Below are 10,816 nucleotides of genomic sequence, written 5' to 3' on the forward strand. Positions count from 1 at the left end.
CAGCAAGTGCTGAATGGTCTAAGTAGCAAAGAGAAAATTTCCCTGCAATTAAGTGTTTCAGAGTTGATTGCTGTCCATCCAGCCCAAGTAAGCAGAGTCTCAATTTCCAGATGTTTTTGTTTCTCCCAGTTCCAGCCTAGCCAGGCCAGAGAAGCATTCCCATAAGGGTAACCCAATATGTGTTTTTTGATGACCTGATTAGAGTGTGAAATACTTTCTTTGGAGTAAATACACAACAGTGAGGTTTTTCTCTGTTTTGCAAGGGACAGAAGGTGAGGGAGTGAGAATAATCGAAGCCAGAGGAAAATCTGTCATACCCCAAGAGATGAAGAGCACATAAAGCCAACACAACAGATATTGTCCTGGGTCAAATATTCAAAGCCTGGGCCATAAATGACTATACACTCTTGAACTGACCATAGGAAAAGAAACAGAAGCAAAAGCAAAACAAAAGTTTCCTAGAAGCTGTTCTTTGCAGTGATATCTGTACCAGTAAAGAACTAAAGCAACCTAAACATCAATCCAACTGAACATTTTCTGAACTACTAAATGCAGGGTACTGGAGTTATGGATATGTTGGCGAAGCTGGACTTCTAACCTTAGTCCATTGTTCTACTTGATTACCTTCTTTTTTGTTTTCTTTCTCTTTCTTTCTTCCTTTCCTTTCCTTTTCTTTCTTTTTCTTTCTTTCTTCCTTCCTTCCTCCCCTCCCCTCCCCTTCCTTCCCCTCCCCTCCCATCCCTTCCCTTCCTCCCTTCCTTCCTTCTTTCCTTTTCTTTCTTTCTTTCTTGACAGGGTCTTGCTCTGTCACCCAGGCTAGAGTGTAGTGGCACCATCTCAGCTCACTGCAACCTTCACCTCTTAGGCCAAGCAATCCTCCCACCTTAGCCTCCCCAGTAACAGGATTACAGGTGTACACCATCACCCCTGGCTAACTTTTGTATTTTTTGTAGAGGCAGGATTTCATCATGTTGCCCAGGCAGGTCTCGAACTTCTGTACTCAAGCTATCCGCCCACCTCGACCTCCCAAAGTGTTGGGATTACAGGTGTGGGCCACCACATCCAGGCTTCAATTACTTGCAAACTCAGTATTCATCTAAGAAAACAGAACTACTATGAATTAATGCATAAGGAATTTATTATAGGAATTCAAACTAATACAGTTGTGGGTGCAGCTGGGGAAGTGCCACTCTGAACTTTGAGAGAGGCAGGGATCGATGGAGTCACTGAAGAAGTCAATCCTAGCAGCCAAGCACACTCAGAGGTTGTAAAGGGGTAGCAGAGGAGGAGCTGATGGAGACATCTACAGAAGGCTGTGGGTCCACTGCAAATATCTGGTGCTAGGTTTGGAGCTACTATTGGTCAACAGGGTCAGCAGTCAGGAAGAGCTGGATATGGAGTGGAGGAGAGTGAACCTGCTGGTGCCTCCTCGCCTGTTGCTGTAACAAACCCCCATGATCTTCAGAGAGTGATGGCTGCTGATTCACTTCTGCCTCTAGATCTCAAGCAACTATCACTGTTTATTTGTTTTTTTTTAAGACGGAGTCTTGCTCTGTTGCCCAGGCTGGAGTGCAATGGCATGATCTTGGCTCACTGCAACCTCCGCCTCCCGGGTTCAAGCAATTCTTCCGCCTCAGCCTCCCAAGTAGCTGGGATTACAGGCATGTGCCATCACGCCTAGCTAATTTTTGTATTTTTACTAAAGACGGGGTTTCACCATGTTGGCCAGGCTGGTCTTGAACTCCTGACCTTGTGATCCCGCCCACCTTGGCCTCCTAAAGTGCTGGGATTATAGGCATGAGCCACCATGCCTGGCTGCAACTGTCACTCTTAACCGACTTTAACCTAGAACCATACAGTTACAGTTTAACCAAGCTGACACACATAAATTTTCTCCATAACCATAAAGTGATTTCTGTCTTCTCCCAGTTTCCTACAGTGGAAAAAAATTGGACTTATAAGTCTAACAGTGCTGGGCTCTAATTCTGGGCCTGCACCTCTGTAGCTGTCTGAACTCAGGGAAATGACCATTTCTGTGCCTTAATGAATCTGGAGCCCTTCCTCTGTGCTATCATAGTCCCCATGTGCTGCTTTCTGTTGTGTATATATTTCATTTTATTCTCATTATCTATTTATGTGTCCATTTCCTCCATTAGACCTTAAGCTCAAGCACATGGGTCATATCTGATTCCTCTCTATATTTATGATGCCTAACAATGTCTGGCACAGAGTAGATGCCCAGTAGATGTTTGCTGAGAAAATTAGTCCTTGAAACAGAGAAGCTCATCAGACTATCAAGCTGGTAGTAGAACCCAGTACTAACATATTAAGGCAGTGAGACCCATCTCTGTGTCTGTCACACTCTCAGCACCCTGCAAAATCAGGCCCCAGACACCCTCACCTCATCCACAGCTTATATCTTAAACCATTCACCACATTTCACTTTCGAACCTGTTTTAATTATCCTGATTCCTGAATCCTGAGCTTGACCTCTGTTTATGACCTGCTATCACCTCTTAGACCTTCAAATGTTCAGGCTTCTGGCTATCTTATTTGAATTTTCATTTTTCCCATCTGATTAAATACTTTCTCTTTCTTGGCATATTTCTCACCCCATACCCTAGGTTCTCAGGTCAGAGACTATGAAAGTCCCTGCCCTCGGGGAGTACTCAAACTGGTGAACAACAGACAAGGCGACCAGCAATTCCAGCATGGTGTGGTAAGAGATCTGGTTGAAATAAGTTTAGGGTACTATGGAAGCATAGAAAGAATGAAGAGTACCTAAACTTGGAGAAGGGTAGTTGTCAAAAGGAAGTGTGGATTGATCTGAGTAATGAGACACTGCATAGGGGATTCCCAGGCAGAGAAAGGGAGAATATGCATTGTAGACAGAGACCAGCAATGCAGAGGTATGAAGACAGGAGAGATCAGGGTGTGGGCACCGCAGGTGGGTTGGTGTGGTGAGAAGAGTGTGAACATGCAGTTGAGAAGTGGAGGGAAATGAACAAATGTCAGGCGGTGGATGGCTTGAATTCCAAGCTAATGAACTTAGACCTGACACTGTAGGACAGAGGTGGTAAATTATCAGGATTTGGCCCAGAGATGTGCTTTGTTCGCCCCACATAATTTTTTTACATTTGCTTTGCCAGTGTTTTAAAACTGGGAGGTTTTACATAAAATTCTGGGTTTCCAGCTTCTGTGGAAAAATCAGGTGATCTGGCCACACTAGGTTGTCATTCGTTGCTTGTCCTTCTTAAGTGCCATATGTGTTTTGTAACCCGCTAGTCTCCACCGCACCTCTTTGTCCTCATACTCCTGCACTCTTGTTTTTCTTTAGGGGGAGAAACATTTCTCACTACCAGTATCTCTGTGAAAAGTAAAGAGTTGAAGGTTAGAGCCAGGCATTTCAGAAAATGGGAACAGCATGTTTCTTTGTGGAAATAAAGAAACAAAGTATATCCATTAAAACACTGCAACTTTCTCTTAAACCAGTTCTCTTCACTTGTTTATGTTACCTACAGGATTTGCTATCTAAAGAATAATGACCACCGGGCCACCTTACTTTAATAAAAACTTGTGATGCTCACAGACCGTCAAGCAGGAATGTGCTGGGTGTTCTAGTCTTAAAGAAAGTGTAAGAGACATGTACGTGTCTGGCCAGAGATTGTCAAAGAGAGGCCAACACTGACTCTCAGAGCCTCAAATAAGTGATGAATCAAGTAGAAAGAAATTGGAAGGACACAAAAAAGAGCTTGTTGGGGGCCACAGGCAGCTAATGCAGCCAGTGACAGCATAGAGGAAATGCAGCATAACCTCCAACTCCAGGATCTAGGGCCTAAAGGCCAGAACCACTCCCTGTAATCATGCAGAACTGGCCCAGCTTCTCAGTAAGAGGGTTGCTGGGTCCTTCAGACTCGCCCCTGCTTCCCCCTGCCCCACCCTCACATCCTGGGACTGCGCCGCACTTCCGCTAATCTGAACCCTCCTGCCCTCTCAGAGTCTCGAACTGCTGCTTCTGAGCTCCACGTAGCTGGTGAAAGGAGGCTGCCTTGGGCTCTGTGGGGGCCTCCTGTCTTCATTGATGATTCTCTGCAGCTCAGCTCCTCTCCCCATGTAACTGATCCCAGTCCTCTGGTTCTGTCAGCGCCTCTGCTGTGTACACTATGACATGTGTGAGCTCCCAGCTGGGTGGGAACCCTGAGTGAGGTGTGAGCTTCCTCCCAAGCCATTGAAGTTGGCTTTCTGCAGTAAGTCAAACACCTGGGCGCTGCTGGTCTTAGAAACAGCGCTTTTACTACATGGTCAGGGAGAAGGGATCCCCTAAGTCTTCAAATTGATCTCTCTGCTCCTCCATCTTTTCCCACCTCAATTCTGCTTGTACCCGTGGAATTACTATACATTAAAACACAATGCTAAATATGTCATGTTTCTCATCAAAAGCCTTGAGCAGCTCCTCATTTCCTACCAAATTCAAACCAAATTATCTGCCCTGGCATGTTGGACCTGTCCAGGCTGACCCCAAAATGCTATTTTCCAGGCTTATCTCCCACTATAAATAACAAATGCTGCCAGGCACGGTGGCTCATGCCTGTAATCCCAGTATTTTGGGAGGTCGAGGCAGGTGGACCACCTGAGGTCAGGAGTTCAAGACCAGCCTGTTCAACATGGTGAAACCCCGTCTCTACTAAAAATACAAAAATCAGCTGGGTGTAGTGGCGCGGGCCTGTAATCCCAGCTACTAGGGAGGCTGAGGCAGGAGAATCACTTGAACCCAAGAGGTGGAAGTTGCAGTGAGCCGAGATTGCGCCACTGCATTCCAACCTGGGCAACAGAGTGAGGCTCCGTCTAAACAATCAACAACAACAACAAAATGCTCCAGCCAAAATTTCATTTGGCCATCTCTGCAAGCAAGAAGGTTTCTTGCCTTGGTTCTTTTCTTCCTTCGTGCCCATTTCCAGCTGTCCAAAGCCTACTCATTCTACAAACTTCATCTTGAGCCACCTCTCAAAACTCCTAATGGTTCTAGTCACATGTCACTCTTGCTTGAGGTACCTGCCATACATTGTTCTCCTTGTTTAACCCTGGGTATAGTCTATTTCTTTTTTTAATTATGGCCACACACCTTAGCCTTTTTGCAAGGCTGAGCTTAGACAAAGGGGGTTATGCATTCGCCTGTGTCACCATTCCTTGGACAGGGCCTGGTGAATGCAAGATGCTTAGAAATATTTCCTTGAATTTTGTTCATTCTTCTTCCTGCCATATTTTTTGGTGGATTAAAAAAAAAAAATCTACCTTCCTGGTACCTCTCATGTAATCCTCATCTCTTCACAAAGGAATGGCTCTTAACTGTTATTTTGTCGAGTCTTGCATTTGATGATAGGCATCTCTTCCTGACATCCCTGCCAAGGAAGGATGCCAAGTAATTTCCCACTAGAGCAGACGGAAAAGTAGTAAGACCCATCCAGGTGAGACTAAATACCTGGGCAAGAGAGAAAGTTCACACACAAGGCATCAGAGTTAGTCTAATTGTGTCTCACTGGGGGCCAGGCTGTCTCTTTTTTTTTTTGAGACAAAGACTGGCTCTGTCACCCAGGCTGGAGCGCAATGGCACCATCTCAGTTCACTGCAACCTCTGCCTCCTGGATTCAAGCGATCCTCCTGCTTCAGCCTTCCAAGTAGCTGGGATTACAGGTGCCCACCACCATGCCTGGCTAACTTTTGTATTTTTAGTAGAGACGGAGTTTCACCATGTTTACCAGGCTGGTCTTGAACTCCTGGCCTCAAGTGATCCACCCACCTTGGTCTCCCAAAATGCTGGGATTACAGGCATAAGCCACCGTGCTAGCCCAGGCTATCCTTTTTGCCAGATGTTCTCAAGCCACAGTAGTAAGACAGGCCCAGTCCACTGGTAACGGGGAACCAAGACCAAGCCAACTCAGGCGTCCTTTGCAATCATCCTCCCTTGCATTGTGTAGCTAGCCTACCTCATCCCCATGGGGAGTGAGGGGACGGGAGGAGACATCATATTTTAAGTACCATACATCATAGATTCAAGTTTCTTGGAATTTCATCCCATAAATTAGGAGGCAATAAAACATGAAGGAAAGAGCATGGCCTTTGGAGCCAGCCAGAACAGGTTTAATTTTCATTGTTTTGCTTAGTATGATGTGGTTAAGAACTCTGGAATTAAGCAGAACCAGGTTCAAATGCTATTATGCCACTTCTTATCTCTATGACTTTGGGAAAATTACCCACCTTCTCTGAGCCTTCGTTTTCTAATATGTAAAATAGGGATAATAACACTATCCTCATGGATTTTTGGTGAAAATTAAATGAGAAAATACATGTGTGTCAGCTAGGATGTCTTTAGCTCCAAGTAACAAAACAAAACTTGAAATGGCTGAAACACGGCAGAATACACAAGGAAAATGTATCATCTCATATAACAGGAAGTCTAGAAGTAAGGAAGTTTCAGGGTTGGTTAATTCATCAAAAATTCTTCTTTTCATCTTTTTTTTTTTTGAGACAATCTCGCTCTTTTGCCCAGGCCGGAGTGCAGTGGCGCTATCTCGGCTCACTGCAAGCTCCGCCTCCCGGGTTCACGCCATTTTCCTGCCTCAGCCTCCCGAGTAGCTGGGACTACAGGTGCCCACCACCGCGCCCAGCTAATTTTTTGTATTTTTTAAGTAGAGACGGGGTTTCACCGTGTTAGCCAGGATGGTCTTGATCTCCTGACCTCGTGATCCGCCCGCCTCGGCCTCCCAAAGTGCTGGGATTACAGGCGTGAGCCACCGCGCCCAGCCCTTCTTTTCATCTTAATGTTTTTCCAACCTTGGTATATAGACTTTCCTGGGCTGGCTTCCCTCATGGTCATAAGATGGGTGCCACAGTTCCCAACATTATATCCAGATACTACAATATACAAAGCAGAAAAGGGTCATCTCTTTCGTGTCTTTCTAAAAATAAGAAAACCTTTCCCAGAAACATCTCACTGATACTCTCCCCCACATCTTTGGCCAGAGCTGCGTAATAGGCCTGCCTTTAATCCAACTGCTGACAAAGGGGGAATGGGATCACTATCATTGGCTTGGCCAGTTATACTGCAGATAGAGCCCCTTTTCCTGCCGGATAGATTGCTGGGTAAAATTAGAATTCTGTTAGCAGAGAAGGGGCAGGATGGCTACTGGGTACGCAAGCAACACGGTCTGTTACAGCATGGAATCTGGCACATAGTAAGCATTTAAGCATTTAACTCTTGTTATTAACTCTTACTAGCTGTATGAACTTATTCAAGTCACAAATCTCATAGATCCCCAATTTCCTAATCTGAAAATAGGAGTAGGATTATCAGCTTTGTTGGATAGTTATAAAGTTAAACAAGACGACACATGTGAAGTCTTTGGAGCTTAGTAAATGATAGCTACTTACAGTTGTATATAATTATTGCTAGAGTAGTTGGGCAGCAGGCCGACATCTCCAGCAAAGGTTCCTGGAGTTGGCACCAGCCTGAAAAGCTCAAAAGCATGAGCACTAGAAACTGTTCATACTCAATTTTCTATAATTGTGATTCTGTGTGTTAATTTGCCAGACCTTAATCCAGTTGCCCATGCCCAATAGTTCTCCCTTCATGTAAGGAGATCCAGTAAGAAAGTGATTTCTGCTAGGTGGTCCCCTGCCCTTGCCCTTAGAGGGCACTAAAGGCAATCCTGCCTCTCCTACTGGATTTGATGGCCCAACACCAACATCAACTGATCCAAGATCCCTCTTCTTGGGCTTTGAGTCCTCAACTCAGGATGGGAGCTTAATTCTCCACAGCACCCTGGGCTATAGCTGTGTCAGACCCTGATTCCCATCCCAGCTCTGCCACTTATGAACAGTGTGACCTTAGGCAAAGCACTTAACCTCTGTTTGTTTGACAGAGTCTTGCTCTGTTGCCCAGTCTGGAGTGCAGTGGCCCCATCTTGGCACACTGCAACCTCCACCTCCCAGGTTCAAGCGATTCTCCCACCTCGGCTTCCCGGGTAGCTGGGATTACAAGCATGCACCACGATGCCTGGCTAATTTTTGTATTTTTAGTAGAGACTGGGTTTCACCATGTTGGCCAGGCTGCTCTTGAACTCCTGACCCCAAGTGATTCTCCCACCTCGGCCTCCTAAAGTGCTAGGATTACAGGGGTGAGCCACCATACCCCGCCGCTTTACCTCTCTTTGAATATCATCTGCTAGACCTGTAAAATGGGGCACAGCCTCATGTTTTGCTACCTTTCCCTCAAACTCAGGCCTCTGGTCACTTGGAATGACCTGATGTTCCTGAACAGACCACAGTATCTTCCCCTCCAAGCCTTTACAGGTTACTTTCCCTTCCAGAATCAATGCCAACCCCATTTCATCCTCACCAATCAGGATGGGGTTCAGGAAAGCATTTCCTCTTTCTCCACCTCCTGCCCACAGCTCAAATGATCCTAAAGCACCTTGGACTTACTTCTTTTGTTCTTTTAACAGTTTTGGGGGTACATGTGATAATTTAATACATTCATATAATTTGTAAAGATTGAATCAGTATAATTGGGATATCTGTCACATTAAATATTTTTCTTTTCTTTATGCTATAAATATTCAAATTATTTTCTTCCATTTTGAAATATATATTATTGTAATGTATTACATATTTATCTAACACTAGGTTTTATTTCTTCCATCAAACTGTGTATTTGTACCCATTAATCAAGCTCTCTTCACCTCCCTTCCCTCCTACTCTTCCTGTCCTCTGGTAACCACCAATCTGCTCTCTATCTTCATGAGATCCAGTTTTTAAGCTCCCACATATATTTGTCTTTCTGTGCTTGGCTTATTTCACTTAACATAATGACCTCCAGTTCCTTACATTTTGCTGCAAATGACAGGATTTGATTCTTTTTTATGGCTGAATAATATTCCATTGTGTATACATACCACACATTCTTTATCCATTCAACTGTTAATGGACACTTAAATAGATTCTGTATTTTGACTACTGTGAATCGTGTTGCAATAAATATGGGAATGGAGGTATCTCTTTGATATATTGGTTTCTTTTGGATAAATACCCAGTCCTGGAATTGCTGGATCATATGGTGGTTCTATTTTTAGTTTTTTGAGGAACCTCCGTAGGGTTTTCCATAGTGACTGTACTAATTTACATTTTCACCAATAGTGTATAAGTGTTACCCTTTGTCCACATTCTTTCCAGCATCCATTATTCCCTGTCTTTTTGATAAAGACTTTTTTTTTTTTTTTTGAGACAGAGTCTCACTCTGTCGCCATGCTGGAGTGCAGTGGCACAATCATGCTTCACTGAAGCCTTGATTTCCCAGGCTCAAGCAATCCTCCTATCTCAGAGTCCTGAGTAGCTGAGACTACAGGCATCCACCACCGTGCCCCGCTAAGTTTTTGTGTGTATTTTGCAGAGATGGAGTTTCACCATGTTGCCCATGCTTGTCTCAAACTTCTGAGCTCAAGTGATCCACCTGCCTTGGCTTCCCAAAGTTCTTGGACTATAGGCAGGAGCCACCACACCCAGCCTATAAAAGCCATTTTAACTGGGATACCTTGAACGTATTGCTATAATTGCATTGCTGTCCCAGGATGGGAACTTTTACTTGTCTTTCTTAACCACTAAGTTTTGAGACCACAAATTAAGAGGAAGGTCCCTGGACTTACTCATTACTTTATCCTCAGAAAAATATAGTGTTGAAATGTCATCACTGCAAAGAAGTGTTGTCACTGAAGGGGAGTTCCAGTTCCAATGAAGTTCTATGGGTGTTGCCTGGAGCCCCAGTAGCACCATGGAATCATTCACCTCCCTCCCCTCTCATCCCTGGAATCCCAACTACAACAAATAGCAAGATGATTTCCTTCCTTGGGAGCCTATCCTAGCAAGTGGAGCATTTCAATAAATAAATAATAAGTGTGGAACAAATGGAAGAGGGAAATGTGGGACCCCAAGAGGAGGATTGGAATGAGACTTGGCAAGAGGCTGTGAATACATCCAAAGCTGATAGATTTATTATTGAGAAGTTTGTTTTTCCTCATGGATCTTCCCTGCCTCCAGTATAATAGCACGCAGGGCGGGACATAAAGCCAAAGTGATTTGGAGGAAGCAGGACACCTAAATTAATTTGACTTGGAAACAGCTTTAAATTTTTACATTCTATCTTCAAACATAAGAGTTTCCCAATGGTCTTGGGGGATGCGTGTGCATTTATGCACATGTGCATCCTAGATTTTTGTTTCTTTCTCACAACATGCACACACATACATGCACACGCACTTTGATAGGCGGAGACTGATTTTTAAAAAAAGATCACATTCCCATGCTTCTTCAATAAATTAGATAGAAAAGAGGCCCTTAAACTTCTTTTTTTATTTTTTCTGGAGCGCAGGAGGATTTAGGCATTCCAGATTCTCATATTTCTCCAAGGTGAACCAAATGTTTCCATTCCACATTTCAGGATCCCATTTCTTGCCATTTAATGCTCTAACTTTCCTGTAAGAAACCCAGGGCACCTGTAATTTCTACAAACATTGTAATTCTGCACCCACAGGATTAAAATTTGGGTCTGACTTTCAATTATCTTTGTCCCATAGCTATAATAGGTTATATATTAATATAAGTAACATATTAATATATATATAGTTTTTGTATATTAGTTATAAATACATACATATTTTAAAGCTATAATGGAAGCTCTCTGGTTCTCTGAACATGCCTAAACTGAGAGTTTAGAATCCTGAGCTTGAAGGTTTTTTTTAATAAGAACTTCAGCACCGTCAGAAGC

The sequence above is a fragment of the Nomascus leucogenys genome, chromosome 15, assembly GCF_006542625.1.
Source record: "Nomascus leucogenys isolate Asia chromosome 15, Asia_NLE_v1, whole genome shotgun sequence".
Taxonomy (NCBI): Eukaryota; Metazoa; Chordata; class Mammalia; order Primates; family Hylobatidae; genus Nomascus; species Nomascus leucogenys.